The sequence below is a fragment of the Ornithodoros turicata genome, chromosome 4, assembly GCF_037126465.1.
Source record: "Ornithodoros turicata isolate Travis chromosome 4, ASM3712646v1, whole genome shotgun sequence".
NCBI classification, from domain to species: Eukaryota; Metazoa; Arthropoda; class Arachnida; order Ixodida; family Argasidae; genus Ornithodoros; species Ornithodoros turicata.
The window spans coordinates 72,864,749-72,886,527 of record NC_088204.1 but is presented as its reverse complement, the minus strand read 5'-3'; the positions used below and the strand labels follow the sequence as shown (position 1 = coordinate 72,886,527).

The following is a 21,779-nucleotide window of genomic DNA, read 5'->3' as shown; positions in this document are numbered from 1 at the left end:
TTGTTGCCATTATGCACGGCACAGAATAGGCTCCGCCTCCAGTTTTCGACAAATCAGGGACGAGAACGTTGTCATTCGGGATGATGGTTGGCCAGGAGCGTGCTGTGTGGTGAAGTTCACTTCAACGAGTGTATGATTTAAAACCAGAATTTCACCTCATAACTCGCTCAAGGCTAAACCTTTTACACTTCGATACTGTTATCACTCTTGATTTGTGGAAAGCGCAGAGCCTGCGCGCCTTTCGTGAAAATCAGCACAAGTACGCAAGTGTCAGAAATATGTGCGGGCCTTCCGTTCTCAACAGATCAGAGGGGAGAATGACGTCATGACCAGGATGATGGTTGGTTAGGAGTGTGCTATGCAGTGGAGCTATCATTCGCTAATTGACAATTCGTAGCTTTAGATGGCGAGAAAACTGTGATCAGGGTTGAAAAAAATCCGGATATCTTTAAAAAGATCCTCTCCAGTGGGCTTTTTTTGGATAAAACGCTGATACTTTTGGATATTTTTGGAGAACATATACAAGGCTATCAATAAACTCAAGTTCATCAATAAAATCAAGGCTAACATAGTATAAACAAATGTGCTTTGCTGTTCCTGATTTCGTGTGACCTCTCAGAGTCTCTGTTTACGGAACTGCCTGTCCCAGCAACACTGTATCAGTTTCTATTGTTTTCCGAAAAGTGGAGTTTCATGCACGCGTGATTGAATGGTGTGGATCCTACACGCCTGGATTAGCTATCGTGTTTCGGCGCACTTCAGTTAGCGGAAGAAAGCCTCTCCCTGATTGGGCAGAAGTAGAAGAAAGCGGGAAAAAGTTAAATCTGAAAAATTATCAGTTCAAAAGTTAAGAGCTAATGTTGCGCGCACCCGCGCTTTTTCAAACAGCTAGCCAACACTACAAGAAAATAAAGCGGGAGTCTTCCGTGTGACGTTGAATTCAGATTGACTTTCACATCACATCTGGAGAAAATCTCTAAAAAAAATCCGGATAAAACTGTGTGGACAAAATCCAAAAAAATCCACCGGATAAAATCCATGTGGATTAAATCCAAACAGACCTGACCATGATCATGAGCGATGCCACAGTGGTCTTTCCGCACTCTTAAAAATGAACTTCACCGCATAGCACGCTCCTATAGCCAACCATCATCTCGAATGATATCGTTATCCGCCCTGATATGTTGAAAACGGGAGGCATACGCCGTTCTTTTGACACTTATGCTATGAGCGTGCTATGCGTTGAAGTTCATTTTTTAAGAGCCTGTGTAATAATTTTACCTATACGTGAGCGTTCTTTAAAGTGCGCTGAAATCCCAGAGCAGAGCAGGGGAACACATTCTTTGACGTCTCTCGAAGAAGGCAACGTGTCTGACCAACTTGTACTCTGCCACCGAGTTGCTGCTGCCATCCTCGTCCGAGATGGAAACGCCAATCTTTGGGATCAGCGCACGTTGGATTCTCATTTAAAAATGCATGTTGGAGCAAGAAAACGACGCGTGCTTCCTATATTGAAAGACGCAAGCCGTGCATATATGGCCGTATGATAGCTCTTTCCTCCTCGCCAAGAAAATATCCCATTTTTGTAGCGCTATGTTTATCGAGCTTTGTGAACGCACATGCTTTGTAAAAGCTACTGCAGCAACAGTGTGCAGAGCGGCGTAGCCAAACCTCCAATGTGTGTGCGTGTATGTCTCGGGGGGGTTCGGAAACCCACCTCGGTTCCCCCTCCCTCCCCCCTAGTCTAATCCTGAGAGCACCAATACATGCATACCTGGGCGTACAGTGAAATGAGAAAGAGTTGAAAATGTAGAGTATTGGAACGTTTACTAATGCGATTACATATGGGGTATCATGGACCACTGGACCCCTCTTGTATACGTACTTTTCCGTGGGGTTAGCACGATCTGCGTGGGTCGGCCCGTGACAGGAAGTGGGGCTCGACCCCCCTCCCCAAAGTCGCCACGCTACCGGTGGGAGCAGATATATAGATAGACTTCCTGTACTGATTATTTGAATAGGGATACAACAACCTGAACCTGCGAATAAGGATGTGGACGATCCCTTTCAAATGGGAATTGTAAAGGAAGTGACAAGAGGTGCTGACGGCTGAGTAAATGAGACCAAGAGGGATATGAAAAAGACAAAAAGAATGGGGAGGGAAACTGAGAGTAATGCACAGGAGAAAGAGAAAAGCAACAGGAGAGAAAGCACTCATTCAACAGCGTGGACAAAATGTCAAACTGTTTTTTGTCCTTGTTGTATTGGATGGAAAACGTACACAGACGTAAACATACAGATCAAAAACAAGACTTGGATATTACTTATTTTACTTGGACAAAAAAAATGGATATTACTACCACGGCAGCTTTGGACACATTCCAAATTCGTTGGATGGGCTTACGGAATTTGCCGAAAGTTCTCGTGGAACGGCTTCCGTGGTAAGACACCGACAAAACGTTGCTGATATAGACTTTCAAGCACAGCCGTCAAGAAACAACCCACCTTACCGCCTAAACACCGACTGGGTGGTGACCCTATAGCCGTGATTCTTCGCCTCAAGTTAGAACGGGTAAATGTAAATGACTGGTTGTTTATAATGATGCGAACTCCCGTTTTAACTTTTACAGGTTGTCACACGGATGCCGACATTTATCGGAGTGGTTGTCGCGCTGGTGAAAGGGCGCCGTTGTCGGCCTCACAGAGATGGGCAACGTCACGACTGACGCCCTGGAGGAATGTGCGTCCTGGGCTGACTTCTAAGGCAACTGTGCCGACATATGTCCGAAAGCGTCTGAGGAAAACCCAGAAAAAACCCCAGACAGCAGCACCGAGATTCGAAGCCGGGTACCCGGGGTAGTTTATCGGATTGTAACGTCAGGAAAGCCATCACCGCCAATGAGGAGGCAGCAGGGGAGGCTAGGTACTCCAGATAACCAATAGCAATAGCAAGCAAATGAAAATTTCCTATTTTTATCGCGTTATGTTTATCATGCTATCATGCCTTGTGAACGTACTTGCATTGTAAACGTTATTGCAACAACGTTTTCATTGTTCCATTGTTCCCCATTTTTTCTTTCAATCATCATCATCATCATCATTCATTGTTCCATTTGAATCCTGTGAGGTCAGCGTTGGGCGCAGTCGTGTGTTTAGAAAAAATACGTTCAAGCAAGTTCAATACGCAGAAAAATATTTTTGCCCAGTGCTGGTGCCCCTCACAACAATGTACGCATGTGATCTCACGAGCGACTTGCATGAAAGCACAACCACATTCACTTGTCTATTAGGTGCAGAACTCGTATCCACACGTCTTGATTGCTGGCTTGACGCTCTGAGCGTCTTACAACGCTGGCGCGAGAGCCGAACGACTTTTCAAGGTGCTTCTTTCGGTTCTACAGGACAGGCACACACTCTTTCTTATGCGTTCTCCCAGATGTAGACGTGCGTCTGTTTAACAGGCTACCATCATTGCACAGCGATGAACGTCGTTGACCACCAATCAAGACGTGTTGGTTGCGGTCCTGCTACGGTCCAACGTTTGTCTTTCTCTATTTTTTTTTCTGCCTCATTCAATACATCACGGTCCCTGTGCAATAAACGGGTTGTGTCATTTTTTCCTCCGTGTGTTCTAGCGTCAGCTTCGTGTACGTTTAGTCATGTTTACGATGTCTATATATTCCATTCGCTGTTCTCGGAAACACTGTCCCCCATGCGCTAAAGAATGGTGAATAACGTAGCCGAATGGCTGAACACGTCATGTGTTACATTCTTTCTTTCATAAAGTGAGAGCACTCGCGTGACAGCCCATCAAACTCATTGGGTGCTCGAGTCGAAAAGGCTCTTAGCACTGAGAGCGTTGTCACGCGATCTGTCGGCTCATGAGATACGACATGACTCCCAAAGGCTCAGGCCACCAAATCGCCCCATTGTGCTATTGTTTATCGTTTTTAGTGTGTGAGGGACCGCATAAAATGTCGAGTCTTCTGCACAAAACTATATTTCACAGGCTCGGTTGGATAACACTTCTTCCCACAGATGTTAGTTACAGTTGTAGTCTCAGGAGATACAGAAGGAGATGATCAAGCTCTTGGTGCTTGTGCTTTGCGTGAGTGGTAAGTTTTGGTTACTTATTCACCTTAAAATGGAGTAGAGATTGTCGCTTATTTTCGTTGCTTAAGAGTCAAGCACATGCGGCTGCTAAAAGTTTCCACGTCTTCCATACGCAGGAAGCCTTTGTATGCGTTGGGTATGCCAAGCCTAAGTTGTCATTTTCTCTCTCTCGTTTAGCACTGGTCGAGGCAGGGTGGACACGTATGTATTTCACATATTTCTCTTGACAGTTACAATAAGTTTTGTATACAATACAGCTAGACCTCATACTTCACCATTGCCCGTGTTCCCAACCTGTCAAAACCACACTTCCAGCGTACCTCAGTCAGATCTGTTCCACTGTCGTCCTCTCAACTATGTCAAAATTCCTTCGTCCATAGACAAACCCAGCCTGTAAAACGCTCCACCCTAAAAGCAGATCTAAAGTTTTTGGGCACCGTAGGACTTTGGTCCTAATTGTAAGGAGACTTATCGTTCCATTTCACAGCACTTCCAGCAGTAATGGTGGACAGTATCACCCCTGCCGACGAGACTCCCAATGATCAGCATTAATTTTTTTTTTAAATTCTGCAATGGAATAGCATTTAATTTTAATCGCTGCCCTGCTTCATTTACTTGATTCTTTACACATTACATCAAGAGGAAACATGCAAAATATTTTTGCTGAACGTTTTCTTGTAACCGGCGCGACGTGACGTTGGAAGCCCAGTTCGACTTCCTGGCGTGAAGAGGTGTGATACGCCATTGAAAAGTTGTCTCCGTGGACGCGGCGCAACTCGGTCATGATACTCCGTCAAGAACACCTAGAGACAACACCACGTGGGGACAGTAGTGTGAACGGACTGTGCTTAAAACTTGGAGCGCAGGTCCACATCGATACCAGTAATCATGTTTCATATTTATCCGTAAAAACGTGGTGCCGTCGTGCGAAGAGTTAGGAACTCTTAAGGGCCGTCTTAAGGGCTGCCCAGAGCCGTCCCGGGGCGAGCTTCCGCCAGGGGCATGATTACGCCAAGTCCCCCATCCACACACACGCACACACACACACACATCACCCCCACCAGGACGACTGTATAGAAAGTGAAGGAAAAGCTCATATGCAGCTCCGATCGCACAGTTCTTTTGTTTCTCACATCTTTTCCCGCTCACCCGATATATAGTATAGCTCTAGCGGAGCCTCCCGCCCGGCGCCCCCTCTGTGGAAAACGCCCGGGGAGGCTGCCCATTCTCGCCCCTCCTATTGGAACGGCTCTGGCGACGCGTGTCATTAACGAAACACAACCACCCGGAAGCCTCACTTTCTCTCTTTCTGCTTGAAGAGCTGTTAGTGCGCATCCCAAACCATAAGATCTTCCAACGATGTTTTCTGCGGTCATGCAGGTGAACGTAGGCGTTTCGTCGAAGAACAGGAGTGCACCACGTCAGCAGCGGGACATGTGTTCTGCGACAGATACTGCAGGAAAGCTGTGGACGCTGGTGGAGGCGGTTGCAGTCATGGAGTCTGCGTGTGTTCCTCGTACTGAATCGCCACCACACCAGAATCTGAGCTGTAGAGGATAACACGAGGATTCACGAAGAACAGTGCAATTGACGGAGGCGATGACGATAATTATAGGAAGCACAGTTCAATTAAAACACATCAAATGCATCTTTTGCTATACTTGTAGTCTTCGCATTACGCAGTACATGTTGTCAAAGGAACGGACGACTCCCACCCTAGGTTACTTCGAAGTAGTGATTTGTCCAGAACCGCAGGCACGAGGTGGTGTTTCATGTACACCAGATATGTTGCCTTGTCATGCTTTCCTCGCCTAAAGTATCTAGTTTTCGAAGGCTTTTGCTGAGCAAAGGATGGATAGGAGGAGAACGGGACATTGCCTCAAATTTTAGGACAGATGGTTCAAATGGTTGTCTGTACATCTAACAGACTAGAAGCATTACATACAGGGTGTTTCACCTAAAGTGATAAAAATTTGAAGTGCCGATGTACTCGTCGGAGGATTGCGGGACTTTCGGCAATTACCTTCACGAAACTTTTAGCACCATTAAGGAAGGCTTTAGACGATTTTGAATTGCGGGAAATTTTTTTTTTCAATTCAACTTTCAAAATTGCTAAGCAATCATCACTTTTTTCCCCCAGAAATATGAAGTCCTCCACGGATAACCACAGACGTACCAAAAACTATGCACAGTAGACCTGCCTGCTTGATTGTCACATAGAAGAGCGCACGGACGGCGCGGGCAGTGGCGTATCTAGGGTGTGACAGGTGTGGACAGGTGCCATGGGCGCCAGGTGAACAGGGGCGCCATTATGTGGTCGGGTGTGAATGTGCCAGGTCGGGCACTCAACCTGGCACATTCATAAATGATCTAGAGCACCCGCCATTAGAGACGCTGTAGTGTGAATCTTAGTGCGGACCGCACGAAAACGCATCCCCAAGGACATCATGTTAACCATGTTCAGCAGTTTCAACAAAGTACTACACTTGAATCGAAGCACACAGTGGCTGCTGTACCTGTCACACGGGCGCTTTCATGGGCGCAGGTAGCTCTAGATACGCCACTGGGCGCGGGGGAGGTGGAAGTGTCCCCGCCTTTATTTGCTTTGCCTTCTTTGTGATAAGACGGTTCTTTTGTTTTCTTTGTGATAAGACTGTTGTCAGTAGTTTCAAGGTCAAAGCGGGAGAAGAAAGGTGCAAACAAGAGGCGGGAACACTTCCTCCTTTCACCGCACCTTCCGTGCGCTCTTCTTTGCGATAATCAAGAAGGCGGTGCTAATGCGGGATTTTTACTATTTTTGTTGGGATATTGCAACAGCAGGCGGGCGGGGCAGTAGCAGGCGAGGCTACTGTGCATAGTTTTTGTCGGGTCTGTCGTTATCCATGGAGAGCTTCATACCTCTACAAGAAAAAGTGGCAATTTTAAAAGTTCGATTGCAAAAATCGATTTGAATTGAAAATCGTCCAAAGTCATCCTAAATGGCGGCAAAGGTTCCCAGAAGGTAAGGTCAGATACTCTAGCATCTTCACAAGCTTCCAAAGACGGGATCGAGAGCAGCACTCTTGGAGTTCAGAAGGTTGACGAAATCTAGATCCGAAATAACAAGAAGAAGGTTATCACCAGGGTGAGGAAGTGGAGGAGAAGTTGAAGTACACAAATGGAAGAAACGCGTACGTACATTCAGCAGAATAGCCCTAACACATGTCCTTATAAGGACTTCACTGCTGTTGTGTCGCGAAAGGCCTTTCATTCTTGGTTATTTTTTGATCAGATATAGTCATTCATATCATAAACATGGAGGCAGAGCCTTAGCAGTCCCCTATCCCCGTCGTCACCACAACGTGCGATGCTTAATGCACAGCTTCGCGTCGAGTTAGCTTGGGGTGACGATGCTTAGCGTCAGCTTAGGACTCCTGCGATGCCTCAAGGCATCAACCGACGCACTCCAGGCATGCAAACAGTAGCTTGACTGTAGGCATCAAAGACTGGGCATGGACATGTCTACAAAAGGATAGTAGGCATGCAAACAGCGCAAAAACTTGATTCAAAGCCGGTGATCTTTTTATTCCTGCTCCTCCACGCAAACACTTCGTGACTGCTCACGGCATAGACACCGTAGAACGGCACGTTTTCTTTTATGCGCAGTCATTTTCAGCCTATAACCCGCTTAATGAGCGCTACAAGAGCTGAGTTGGCCCTGCATTTATGGGTGTCCAAGGCAGTCGACGGTCCAGAAGTGAACATATAGCCACGTCATCTAGTGCTGGGTGCTTCAGGTGAGTGACTGAACGGTACCCGTACTTCAGTCTATGCTTGTGATAGCTCAGAGCCATTAACGATCATAGATCAAGTGGTGGAGATATGCTGGGTGTTTCATCTAAAGTGATAAAAAATTCTTACTTCTCGCTACTACTACTAACTACTCTAATTCTACTCGCCGTAGGATTGTGGGACTTTCTGCAATTACCTTCTGGAAAGGTTTGCCGCCATGTAGGAAGGCTTTGTACAATGTTTAATTGAGGGAAATTGATTTTTTCAATTGAACTTTGAAAATTGCCCAGTGAACCTCACTTTTTTTACGAAGATATGAAGTCCTCCACAGATAACCACAGAGCGAGCAAAAATCATGCACACTACCGCAACAGAAAGAGTCGCAAAAAAAGGAAAAATTCCGCTTTAGCCTCGCCTGCGTGAGTGTCGCAAAGAAGAGCACACAGAAGATACGGGAAGAGGAGGTAGTGTTCCCCTCTTGTTTTACCTCTGTTTCCCTCTTTCACCTTGTTGGTGAAAACCGTCTTATCACAAAGAAGGCAAAACAAATGCAGGCGGGGACACTTCCTCCTGCTCTTTGCCCCTTCCTTCTGCTAAGTGAACAGAAGTCATCCCCATATCATCGTCACCATGTATCTCTCTCTCTCTCCTCCTCCTCCTCTAGACGCACATTTCACGTGCGCTTCTTTGCGAAAATCAAGCAGGCGGGGCTAAAGCTTAATTTTCACTGTTTTTTTTTTTTTTTTTCGACCATTTGTGTTGCGATACTGCGCATGGTTTTTGTTCGGTCTGCGTCCATGGAGGACATAATATTTCTCTAAAGAAATGAGGTTCGCTTGGCAATTTTCAATGTTTTTTCAATTGTCATAAATAAGTTTCCCGCAATTAAAAATTGTCCAAAGGGTTCCCTCTGGTGGCAAAAGTTTGCAGAAGGCAATTGGCGAAAGTCCCACAATCCTCCGGCGTGTACGCCGCCAGTTAGATTAGTTTTTACCAGTTTAGGTGTTTTGCGGATAGTGCATGTATGAGCCATGGCACTAAAACACTCTATTTTAGTATCACTTTTGATGTTTCTGTCAACAGGGCGTAGCCTCACATTAGGGTCCCTTCAGAGATGCTGCAGAAAGTGATTTTTCTTCTGCTTACTATCAACGGTATGTATTTTGAAAAACCGGGCACACGTCAGGTGTCATTACTTTCGTTACAGTGACAGAATGTGTTACACAGCTGTTTCCACTTCTTACAAAATAATTCATGAATTACATATCATACAAATCGTACAAGGTATACTATGCACGTGTGTGTCTAGGGTGCGCGCCGCGTTGTATTACCCTAATCACTTACTGCTCAAAGGCACGTCAATGTTCAACATAACGCCGTTTGGATTGCCCTCTTCGCTACAAGAGCAGCAATGGCCGCATTGCATATTTAAGCAATGCTGAAGGTCAGGATCGCAACATACAAGACAATGTATATAAATAAAAAAAACTGTATCTACACTATTATTTTTTTTCCTCAACATCAACATCGACGTGAGTGTCTTTTTGGGGCAAACGTTTATCGCCCCTTAGCAAAGTTTTTCGCCCTCTTATGTTGTAGTTATTGCACTATACACATTACTCGAGCATACTCACGAATCGATAAAAATCTGCGGAACATGATAAAATTATTCAAGCTTAGGCTCACTCAAAAACAAATTTCTTTGATTCAAAGACATCGGACACGATGCTAAAAGCTTTGCATTCATTGCACCATGTGGGACATCCTAGTACAGTGTCCGCGAAAATGACAATCTTATTCCAGGTCTCAGCGAACTAATTTCATGTTCCAAGGCACATTGGGAAAGCAAGAGGCTGCACTTACTTACCTCATCTTCATGAAAATCATATTTTTTTTCTCGGCGCAGCCTTCGGTGACCCGCAGGATCCACAGAATGAACCGAAGAAACCGTGGGCGTACAAGCCGGCTGCACCAGTGACGCAAGCGACTACCTCAGAACCCCCGCCCTCTGAAGTACAGTTTCCGCAGTACGGTCTCGAAGACACTGAAACGCAGTCAAACCCGGACGGACCTCAGCCAGAATATATGGACTACGCAAACGTGCAGGAATCTCCTCTCGAGGAGCCAAGGGGGCAGCGACACTATACACTGTCTCGGGCATATTCTGGTACATGTCCTTACGACAACCCAAGACCAATCACGCAGAGTTGCAGCTGTAATGAAGCCTGCGGGCGATCACGTGGGACCACGAACCAGTGTCCATCTCAGTGGGACGACTGTGTATAAAGAGCGCGAGTGTATGTCAGTAAAAGGGGTCTTTAAGCGGTGGTGCCTTGGTCTGTTGACTTGCCGAGTATACAGAGGTATACTGGTATAAACTAAATGTTACCAGTCGTGCCCCTAGACACCAGCATTTTTAATCGTGCTTCATTAATCGGGAGGGGACACAATGCTGCCCTGGTTCCGTCTGTCCCTATGAAGCTGGTGCAGTTATGCCGGAAGGTCACCCAGGAAGTGGATGATAAAGGCTGGAGAATCAAGCACAAACAACACTGTGTATAGGATGCCGTGAGAACGTAGTCGTTAGAATCCCATTAAGATGTGGGAAGATCGGCCGAACCAGACGGTGCATAAATACGAGGCTGCGGGAACGGTTCTTATTCGGTATAGAACACCCCCCCCCCCCCACGCACACACACACACTCCGGCCAGCCATTTCCCGTTGCACTGACGAGTCTGCGGTTGCCAACCTGTGTTTACCTCTAACCAATGTCCAATTTAATTTTTCTTTTTTTTTCAGTCCTTCGTACAGCAATTTAAAACTTTGCATTGAGTAATATTCGGTTGAACAGCGATCATTCCAAGCCCAAGAGTGTTTGTCAACCACCCGTTGTGGATGGCATATTAATTGCATGGTGCTACCTGTAATGCTGATGAGAGTCGACTATAGATACCACTGTCCTGATTTTTTAACATATGGGTGGCGACTAATTTGACTGCAGGGCGACAGGACGCAAGGGAACCACCTACCCTACGCCGCCGGTCGTAACAGAGAGAGAGAGAGAGAGAGAGAGAAATACATGATGACGATGATATGGGGATGACTTCCGTAACAGATTCCGTAGTGTGGTTTCAATAAATCGCCCTGTAAGCGCTTTCTTATTGTTGCACATCGGGACAGACGCGGTCTTGTGTTTGGTATCGCCTTCTTCTCACAATCAATGTATTTTCTTTGTTGATAATGGTAATTACGCCAGCACCTTCGGACGGCTCTGAGGGAAAGAGAGCAAACAGAAGTCAGCTTTACGTTTTCGGGCAATTGACGCGAAAGGGCTGTGAGTAGTAGTAGTATAGTCCAGCTGTTAGTCGCAGACGCGTCGTTGGACAGCGAAGAGTAACAATGTTGAGAATCCTGCTGGCTACTTCGTGGCTGTTGGGCAAGTACTTCAAAGTTTCGTAAGAAGAGAGATAGCAAGTGACATAGTGTTGTGCCGATATATTATTTTTCTGTCACATGGCTGCTTCAGCCCTTGCATGCGTTGGTTTGCTTTAATGACTATGTGCGCAGCCAAACCTCGTGAAGCAGGAAAATGCGGTGAACCATCTTTTCTTTTTCAACTTTTTGTTTTTTTATCATTTTCATTTTTTTCAACTGTTTTTATGTGATGTTACTAGATGGAAATAATATTACCACCTCTACATTCATAGCTGTAGAAAATGACATTGACAACGTTATTACCAATTATTACATCGGGTATGTCATCGGGTATGTCAGATGAGCGACATGACAGCATGCAGCATGGGGAATCATTCTTCGTTAGTCGACTTCACTGCGAAACAGCGCTAATGTTTTACTTAAACGGTACATGGGCTACCCATGGCTACTCCAATACTCAATGCCGCAACAGTCCAGCGACAGGCAAACTTTTATATTGTCTGCTTACATACTTAATTTTATGGTGATTTTTTTCAGTTCACTTCTTCTTTATTTCCAAAGGAAATGAGGGCCAGGTACAAAAGGGATTAAGATCCCTGACGAGGAACCTGGTCTTCTACAAGCAGTCACAGCGAGTTTAAGAACATAAACATTGTGGACAGTTGCAATACACTAGTGATTAATACCAAAAACTTCTAACATCAACAGAACAATTGTACTAGTAATAGTTCCAGTCAATCTTTTAATGAAGTAACCTACAGGGTCAGATTAGATCAGGGATTCGCCATAGCGTAAGCTGGTCCTCCATATTCTCAATGACTGGGCTCAGTTTCTTTTTTTTCTTCGTTGCCCAATTTTGCTCAATGGAAGACGTTGTCTATGAGCAAAAAGAGGTAAAAGGAAAAAATACGCACTCTTCTGTTTTCTTGTTGTTTTGTTACTCTTTTTCAAAGTCGACAGCTCTGCCACCTGCAGCGGCGTGAGCGAAGTGAAGCACAGCTGTATTAACTCGCGCAAGTGAGAGAGTTTCGCCTTACGTTCGAAAGGCGGCGCGGCTAGTAGAATACAGAAAATAAAAATGAGCAAATAATAAATACAAAAAGAACGAGAGGTTGATTCTTCACGAAACCAATTGTGCCACTCGTACGAAAGCTCATCCACCGCGACCTCCCTCTTAACACAATATGCCAACTTCATCTCGCCATTATACTCATCTTCCAGGAAGGGCTTCTATGAGCGCGAGTACTTCTGATAAAGACCCTCTGGCACAACGTACTGTACTTTCAGAACCCTTTGCCTCACTACTGCGTAGATCTTCATCCACTGATATATCCAGTCTCCACTACACCAAACCCCCATATATTCTGCAACATGTCGAGTCCTGCTTTAATTTGCCCCTGCCCCCTACAGGTGTGCTTTCGTTATTTTAGCTTTACACACCTGTCGGCAATGATACATAAAGCTCCACAAAACAAGAAAGAGATGCAGACACGAGAGACAAGATACAAACAGGATACAGGACACAACAGGTTTGTGTCCTTCTCTCTTGTCTCTCGTCTCTGCCTCGTTTTCGTGTTTCAGAAACCTTCACCAACTTGCCCACCAAGTCTACACTATTATACGTGAAGCTCTTGCAACATAACCAGTATTATGACCTCCCTCGAAACAAAAAACTGCTACATCCTCCTGGGACTGCCGTTCTATATCTGTCGCTACCCTTCTGCTTGCAGGCGTAGGAAAGGCGATGCCCTGGAACACAACCGTTCCTCCTATCTTTGAACAAGACCCAATCACCGTGATGCCGCCGCAGGACTACACGTTCCCTCCTAGAGGGACCCCTTACCCTGGGACGTTGGAGGACCTAAGGAAAGAGTACACGTTTAAAGATGTGATCACGTGCGCAGAACCCTTCCAGGACCCCATCTGTGATGCGCGGTGCCAAGAAATGTTTCGAAATCGGGGCATCTGCGCTCACGACTATAAATGCTACTGCGAAAAATGGAATATGGGTCATGTAGACGACGAGTATCCCATAGACCAGGTGTATTAAAGGCGTCTTCTTTCTACATTCTGTATACACTAACAACATTTCTATATTCTGTATACAATATACAATATCTGTATGGTGTCGCCTGTTGTTGAAAGCGTCATCCGTTGCACTATGTTCTTTGTATCGCCCACCTAGTAGTAACAAGTACCAGCGGCGTGGCCGAGTTGGTTATCGCGTCCGCTCCTTGGTGGTAGCCAAGGCCGTGCTGAAGATTGGGGGGTGGTGGTGGGTTCGAAACCTACCGCCGGCTGTGTTGTACGAGGTTTTTCCCTTAGTTATCAGAGAGCTTTCCAGATGAAGGGGGTACAGTTCCCCCTGAAGTCGGCCCAGGGCGCATACTAACCCCCTGTCCCCCTCTCCTTCCCACTGCCCCCTCTCCAACTGTCCACGTCTGTACGCCACTTATAGCCACAGTTGCTTTGCGGTGCTAACATGCAGTAAACAAGTAGTAACAATTACCCAATAATTAAACTGTTTGAACAGGTGTCCTTGGTACCCGATGACATTGCAATAATATCTGGTGATTCTAATCTTCCCGATTACGAATGGGACACTTTGGGACATGTCAGGGTGAACAATGGATAAGTGTACAAGGCCTGTGACGATTTCTTGGCCGATTATTGTTTTCAGCAATTTGTCACGCTTCCTATCTGCGGAGACAATATATTTAACTCACTTTTGTGTAACCAAGATAATGTTATCTCCTGTGCTTCGGTTGTTCCTAGTATTTCTGACCACATTGCGTTTGCTTGTAAGATATCAGCTTGTTATGAAGTAAGTAACGCCCAACGCCAAAAAAGAGGTATTTGTTTATAATAGGACTTTGGGGCAATTAACAGGGGCCTTAATGATCACTTTCCTAACCTTCTAGCCCTCAGCGAAATATGCCACATCGACAATCTATGGCGCCAGTTGAAAGGAACACTCATGTAAGGAAACGTCTACCTATCAGGTTAATTAGGAGCAAAAAGAAATGCCGTACTTCACAAGAACCATTGCAAGGCTCGTAAAACTTAAGAAAAAGTTTTTTTTTTCTGTGTACAAAAAGACAGAACCTCAAGCAATTATGACAAAGGCAGTGCAGGAGCGCCTTAATCAAGCAATTCGTATCGAGAAGCGAACTTACCTCAATAGGCTAAGCCGTAGATGAGGTTGTGAGTCAAAGGTATACTCTGGAAACATACCAAATCTGTTAACAAAATGACCTCGGGAATCCCCGTTATTAAGCATCGGTAACCGAGGATGCTGAAAAGTGTTGTCTCCTAAATGATTACTTCAAATCAGTGTTTCCTAGTAGTGATATTATATCCTACCCAGGGTTTCAGTCACATTTACCATGGCCCATGTCTACTATTGCTTTGCTGAAGCAGGGAATCATCAACCAACTTTCCAACCTGAACGTTGAAAAGAGTAGCGGCCCCGACAGAATCTCTCCTGTTCTGTTGAAGGCATGTGCTATTGCGATTGCAGATTACTTGCTTATACTTTTTCGATGTTCACTGCATTTGGACAAGGGCCCGTTGGAGTAGAAGTTTACTCATGTTGTACCTATTTTTAAAGGCAGTGACAACTTGTGTGTACAGAGCTATAGACCTATTTTGGAAATATTTCGGAGATTTAGGAAATTCCACACTGAAAATTCTTGAACACATTGTTTACTCTAATATAATGAATCTCCTGTCCCTCAACTGTTTTCTAATTCTATTTCAGCCTGGTTTGCATAGAAATTATTCGTGCACTACGCGACTGACTCGTTTCTGTCACGTCCTAGCATATATTGTCAACATTCATATTCAAACTGATTGCATATTTCTTGACTCTAGGAAAGCTTTCGATGCTGTTCACCACAGATTGCTGCTATACAAGTTACCTCTTATGCATTTGGATTCTGCAGTTTTACTTTGGCTCGAAGATTACCTCAGAGATAGAAAGCAATGCGTTGTGATCAATGGATCTGTGTCGTCCCCTACTGCTGTAACGTCAGGCATTCCTCAAGGGTCTGTTCTAGGCCTACTTCTTTTCATATTTTTTATAAACGATCTCGATACCATATGTGATTCATCTATTAGTTTATTTGCAGATGACTGCATAGTGTAGAGACCCGTCAAAAAAGAGTTCATATCCTCCAGAATGACTTGGGAAAGATAGAATTGTGGTGTAAGAGCTGGGGCATGACTTTGAAAACTAGCAAGTGTAAATGAATCGCGTTTTCCCAATCAAAGCATATTCTTGGTTACAAATTAAACAATGTCATTCTCGAAACAGTGGACGATTACTGATATTTGGGAGTCACTATTAGCAGTAACTTAAAGTGGGATAAACATGTTGATGCTATTGTTAATAAGGCTCGTAAGAGTCTAGGTTTTTTTAGAAGAAATTTCAAGTGTGCCCCAAGAGACATTAGGGAGATCGTCTATCTGTCTATGTTCGACCAATTTTAGAATATTCAAGTGCTGTCTGGGATCCTGCAGAGATAGGTTTACAGTTTCAATTAAAAACAGTCCAAATTCAGGCTGCAAAGTTTGTTACGAACAACTATTCGCCATATGTCTGCTCTAATTCATTAAAATCGTTGCCGGGATGGGTTCCGTTGGAAAAACGTCAGCTGCTTGCGGGTCTGCTGCTTTAGGGTCTGGAATATGCGGACTGGAATTTCGGTTCTGGAATATGCGGGTAATGCTTTAGGGTCTGGAATATTGGGGACATCCCTGCCACCCTTGGGAAAGGGTTGTTGATGTTAGGAAAGGGTAGTGGTGCTGCACTCTGGGTTTGGACCATGGCTTCCACGGAGCTTTGTGTTGTCCTGAAGGGTGGGTGGGTAAATCACTGATACCCCTATCAGGCAGGTTAGAAGGCCCATGCCGAAAGCAGTATAGCGATCGAGAGAGGGCACGTAAAGTATTTGTAACTCTTCATGAGGCTAAAGCAATCATAAGGAGAAAAATGACAGTAAATTCTGTCGTTTCTCTACAGCATTCATTCGCATCTGCATAGAGACCCTGTTCAGTATCGTGGGCAATGTCTATAAAAAAACTGGGGCAGGCTATCAGTTAGTAAAAGCTGTTGCTCCTGGTGAGTTAATAAGGCTTTTTTGCAATACTATTTTCACGTTCACGTTATTTGTATTTCTTTAATACCAAAGTACCTTGAGAGTTTTGAGAGGATTTAATACACCATCTATTATACTTTTTGAGATCCAGTATTAAGTGTTCTACTCTGTGACTCTTTTTGTCTGGTACTTAGTAGCTTAAATAATTTTTCTGTGTATCTTGTACAGTGCTGCAGAAATGCAGCGCGTTCCTTCCGAAGAGTGACACGCTAGGAGCAAATGGTACCGTATGGACTTACGTGCAGGTGACGTGGTTACCTATGCTCATGTCTAAGTCTGTATGGTCCCATTAGCTGCTAGCGTGCCACTCGGAGGGGGGAATGTACCAGAGCATGTTTCTTAAACTTTTGTCCCACACTGTACAATCCTGTTCTATTTTGTACTGCTCACATACATGTGGACACCACTAGTGTCGGCCAACATGCACTTTTCATGATGTCCCTGTCCATGAAGTGTTATGGCACAAATATCGAATTTGCAGTCCGGCATTAGTTTGAATGAATGCTATACCCACTCAGTGGTAAGTCTTTAAGGTATGAACGATAAACAAATAAACGAAAGTGAAATGAAACCTGTATCTCTTTCTTTCCACGTCTATTCACTCCATGTTTTAAGCAGCGGCCACGTTCAAATTTATCTCGCGCCGAGAAAATGTACCCCAATACGCACTCATAGAAGGCAGTAATTGGTTCTCCGCTTATGGCTCGCTGCTTGCGTCGCAAAAAGTTCAGGTCGGGCTAACTCGTTGTGTTCGACTACAGAAGGTATTGCACGCTTTCGTTGCCACGCTAACAAAGCATCACCTGTGTCTTCGCGTAATAAAAACAGTACGCTTTTCAATAGTAAGTAATGCTTTTTTCGTGTTTCCTCTCTGTCTTTTCTTCCCGTCTTACCAATGTGATGGGTAGCACCTTAAAATGTTGCCAGGGGGATCAGACAGTTCACGTTCTAATACCCTGTATTCCGATTATTTAGTTCTAGCTCGTGTACAGCTTGTGACAAAATTTTATGGGACACAGCGGTGCCGCATTTCTCTGTTGGAGCGACACAATAGCAGCAAACAAGACCAGACACAAATACTGAGACTCAAATAGAATTGCCGGTCACTCGTTTTTTTCCAATCTCTTCCTGATATCTACCTGGAGCCCACTTAGACAGAGACATATACCAGTGCCGTGTTCCATTAACTTTTGACCCAACTTGTACTTACCAAGAAACAACACCATCCAAAAAGTGCATCTCTCCTACGTCTTGCAATTGAGCTACATCACAATGTATCCATATGTAGCAATTCTGCATTCTAGGCACTTGACAGTGAGGGCATACTAGCCAATAAAGGGCCCTGTTGAGAGAAGGCGCGACGCGCGGAAGTACATTTGTGGGAACTTGGTGCGACCTCGAGAGCCATATGACCCTGAAAACAGAGAACACATGAAATGCAACATTGTGGGCCTTTATTACGATTTCAACGTGATAGTTTGAGGTTTTATGGAGGAAATTCATTTAAAATTGCACTTCTCTATAATGCAACAAATGAACGCATAAGAGTTCTACACCTTGACTGGTTGACATGGTTGACGCGTGGCTATTGTCAGCAGAGCGTCACAAGGCTAACCATGAATGTAAAAAAGTGCAGTATTTCATTTGTTTGCAGACGTCATGTACCTTTGTGCGCCAATGCATTTTAACGTTGGCAACATAGTATTCTGGTTGTAGCAAAAAGTGTACTCCTTTTATTGCCCTTTGCGCCCCTTTAAATGCACCAGCAGCGCTTGCATTTGCAGGCAATGCCACAGTCACTGCTTTTATGGCACTTTATCTTCTGTCAACTTTCCTGTCAGACTCCCCTCCAAGTTCTATAGTTTACTGAACAAGGCTTACCGCATAGCATGATAATGGCACTGACATGAACAACAACTAAATCAATGATGACGGGATGAGTGGACACTGAGGGGCAATGGGCAATGAGGGGCACTGTGGGCAATGAGGTGGGCACTGACATGAGCTTCCAGACTTTGTAACGTATACACCATTGAGACACCTATGTGCAATGGCTCAGTTATTACAGGCCAGTTGTGGAATAAAGGAGATCTATATTGATTTCTATTACAAACAACATCACTCGAATGCTCCACTTTTAACAGAGGAAAAACAATGTCAATGAAAGGTTTGTATTTCTAACACATATTTTGTAAGTCCGTAAGTACCCTTTACAAGTCCCGGATTCGCGAAGAGACAGGCGACGTCAGCCTCTGGCTTTGCCCAATGACATCCTAGCAAGGCTGCATTGAACACTTTTTAGTTTTGCAGCAGATTGAGTTTTGATGTGAAGTACAATGGGATGGTGAAACAGTGTGACATTGTAGGGGCCCAACATTAAGGGTATGATCAGCCCTATTAAGGAAGAGTACGCGGGTGAGAAGATAATGGCGAACGGAAGGATGAAAAAATGCATACTGTCTCTCGTGCACATGCACGTAAATATAGCACGGTCAATCCAACGTGTCGTGAGCGCAAAACTGCAGTAACGTAGCAACCAGACGTCATTTATTACTACTGGTAATTGCGAAACAATAGCAGTGCTAGGTAGCGTGATCACGACACAAAATTACCCACATCGGAGATTCTACCAGCGCCCTGCATCCTTGCAGTACAACATTAATAATAATAATAACAATATATTTCCCTGTTTTCTTTGTTCAGCATAAGAGCACACACCTTCCTGGTGTCCGCTCTAGTTTGGAAGACTGCCCGCTTCACAGTTGAGGAGTCATAAAGCAACTTTTGAGGAACAATGTCGTCAGACGAAGGGCAGAGTGCGCACATTTCGGCGTCATGCTTCTCGAAGGTAGAAATTAATTTTATGGCACTTCAGGCCAAACAGTGAAAATTATCCTTGATTAATACAAATCCTTGGCACCACGTGGGTAGCAGTGGCATAACGTCAGTATGGTTCCAGGCAACCACTGACGATGCCTCTAACGTCTCCTGAAGGCACCGAGTGCAAGGAAGAAGGTCGTCAGCGGTGACAAATTGCTCACGGTGTGTGAGAAAAAACTCCAGACATTCTTGGCGAGCGCTGGTGGCAAGAGCTTTAGCTTGCATATTGTTAGTAGTAGAAACCCTTGAGGAACCTTATCGAAAACGTTAACGAGTGAAATGCCAGCAAAATAACACTCGAGAATGACATAACAATATTGTGCGAATAAATACAGCATACGCAACTTCGGAGTCTCCCTTGCGCACTTCACGATCTCCTGCCCTCAATAAGACTCAAGAAATATTGAAACTGAACGGAAATGAAAAAAATCAGTTAAGATGGCACTCAGTTGAAAGCGTAGTTCCTACATAATTATTGTTTTGTGTGCGGCATTGAAACATTTGTGACCTTCATGAGTCCCTAAAAGACTTCAGGAGATCGACATATTTCAGATGTCTACAATAATTCTACAAGGAACCTGTAGATCCTTGCAAAGTTTGAAAGTTCGGAACATTTGTGCTCGTTAGACCTGCAAGTATTATCTCCAATTTTATGTGCTGAAGATGCATACAGAGTCGTGAGGACATTACACGTCAAGCCTCATTATGCCTGCCCGAGAGCTCCCATTGCCGGAGCACGTAATTACTGAAGTCTAAAGCTGTTGTTGTCTTAAGAGAGCAACTGAATGCACACGTAAGCAGCAGGATTTTACGAGGTGGATTTCACTGCCATAGCCTAACCAAAGGCAGCTTTTACTACCAGATTTTTTTATTACTAGAAACACACGTCCACGTTGTGTTTAGACGCGGGCAATTAAAGGAAATGTTTGTATACGCCATACCATATAGCGCAGCCTGCATCACGAACGCTTTTCAAACAGCATGTTGCTTTATTTTTTCTCTGCGCAGAATTTGCTCTTTTACAATCTCTTTCGTGGCTGAGCAATTAAAACAGTGACCATGGTTGAAGGAAAATGTTTGTACACGTCACAACATCTAGTGCAGCCAGCAGCACGTATACTTCTGAAACAGAACCTCGCTTTATTTTATTTTCCTTTGCGCAGAATTCGCTCTTTTACTATCTTTTACGTGGCTGAGCAATTAAAACAGGCGACTATGGTTGAAGAAAAATGTTTGTACACGTCAGAACGGCTAGTGCAGCCAGCATCACGATTACTTCTGAAACAGAACATCACAATGTTATAGCATATGTACTACTATTTCTGCACCCACGTTCGGAGGCGTGCCATATAATGCAAACACTGCATGTGCAACATGTCGCATTTGATCTACATGCACAGTGTTTTAACTATATGGCACGCCTCCGAACGTGGGTGCATAAATAGTAGTACATATGTTATAACATAGCAAAAATTAACCCGGATGATTAATAAGCCAGGTGGCACGGGCAGTTCTATAGACATCTCGAGTGGTGGGATTAGTCGCACTACAACAGTTACAGTGCAGATAGTTGTGTTACAAATCCCACCACTCCTCATGCCTATAGAACTGCCTGTGCCACCTGACTTATTAATCACACAGGTTACTTTTTACTATGTTATAGCATGTGTACTCCTATTTCTGCACCCACGTTCGGAGGCGTGCCATATAGTGCAAACACTGTGCATGTACAACAAATTGAGTACATGTACAGTGTGTGCACGATACGGCACGCCTCCGAACACGGGTGAAAAAATAGCAGTACATGTACATACAATAGTAGTAGTAGTAGAATACAATATTAGTAGTACAATACAATAGTAGTAGTAGTAGTACAATAGCAGTACATATATAGCACAGCTACAGTACGGATAATTTCATTTCATTTTGTATTTATCTGGCGCAAGGATAACACAGATCACGCTGCGCCGAACAGTACAGATGGTGACCAGCCCCCGAGGCTCAGTGGTTAGAGTACTGGCCATGTCAAGTCGAGATTGGGAGGTACCCGGGTTCGAATCCCGGTGCCCGGTGTGTTGCTTGGGGTTTTCCCTGGGCTTTCCTCAGACGCTTTCAGACACATGTCGGCACAGTTCCCGTAGAAGTTGGCTGAGGACGCATATTCCCCCATTGTCAGTCGTGACATTGCCCACATTTGTGAGGCCGACAACGACTAGCCCTTTCCCAAGCACCACAGTACGAATGGTGGCGTTGTACGAGTGTGTGAGCTCAAGTGAGCTGAGTGTGTGAACTCAAGTGACCTCAGAGCGGTCGCCGCAGTAACTAACCGCGGGTGTACTAAAACGCTGGGAGAACATAAGACAATAGCTGTGCCACTACAACAACACTTACCACAGCGGAAAATGAGGACATCTTTCTGC

The 21,779-nt window shown here is 44.7% G+C and overlaps 4 long non-coding RNA genes across 4 annotated transcripts in view; 3 read left to right on the top strand and 1 right to left on the bottom strand.

The window, feature by feature from the left end:
• The first annotated feature begins 4,016 nt into the window (after nt 1–4,016).
• LOC135393471 (uncharacterized) lies at nt 4,017–5,761 on the top strand. Its single transcript, XR_010422643.1, has 3 exons — nt 4,017–4,115; nt 4,291–4,314; nt 5,494–5,761. It is a non-coding gene; the product is annotated as an uncharacterized LOC135393471 (long non-coding RNA).
• A 2,019-nt stretch (nt 5,762–7,780) lies between these two features.
• On the top strand, nt 7,781–10,211 carry LOC135393470 (uncharacterized). Its single transcript, XR_010422642.1, has 3 exons — nt 7,781–7,889; nt 8,968–9,038; nt 9,791–10,211. It is a non-coding gene; the product is annotated as an uncharacterized LOC135393470 (long non-coding RNA).
• An 867-nt stretch (nt 10,212–11,078) lies between these two features.
• LOC135393473 (uncharacterized) lies at nt 11,079–13,450 on the top strand. Its single transcript, XR_010422645.1, has 2 exons — nt 11,079–11,321; nt 13,051–13,450. It is a non-coding gene; the product is annotated as an uncharacterized LOC135393473 (long non-coding RNA).
• Nucleotides 13,451–17,525: 4,075 nt separating this feature from the next.
• LOC135391856 (uncharacterized) overlaps nt 17,526–21,779 on the bottom strand; it is a 231,398-nt gene continuing 227,144 nt past the window's right edge. The window contains exon 4 of the long non-coding RNA XR_010422122.1: nt 17,526–17,893. This is a non-coding gene — a long non-coding RNA (uncharacterized LOC135391856). The remainder of the gene's footprint in view (nt 17,894–21,779) is intronic.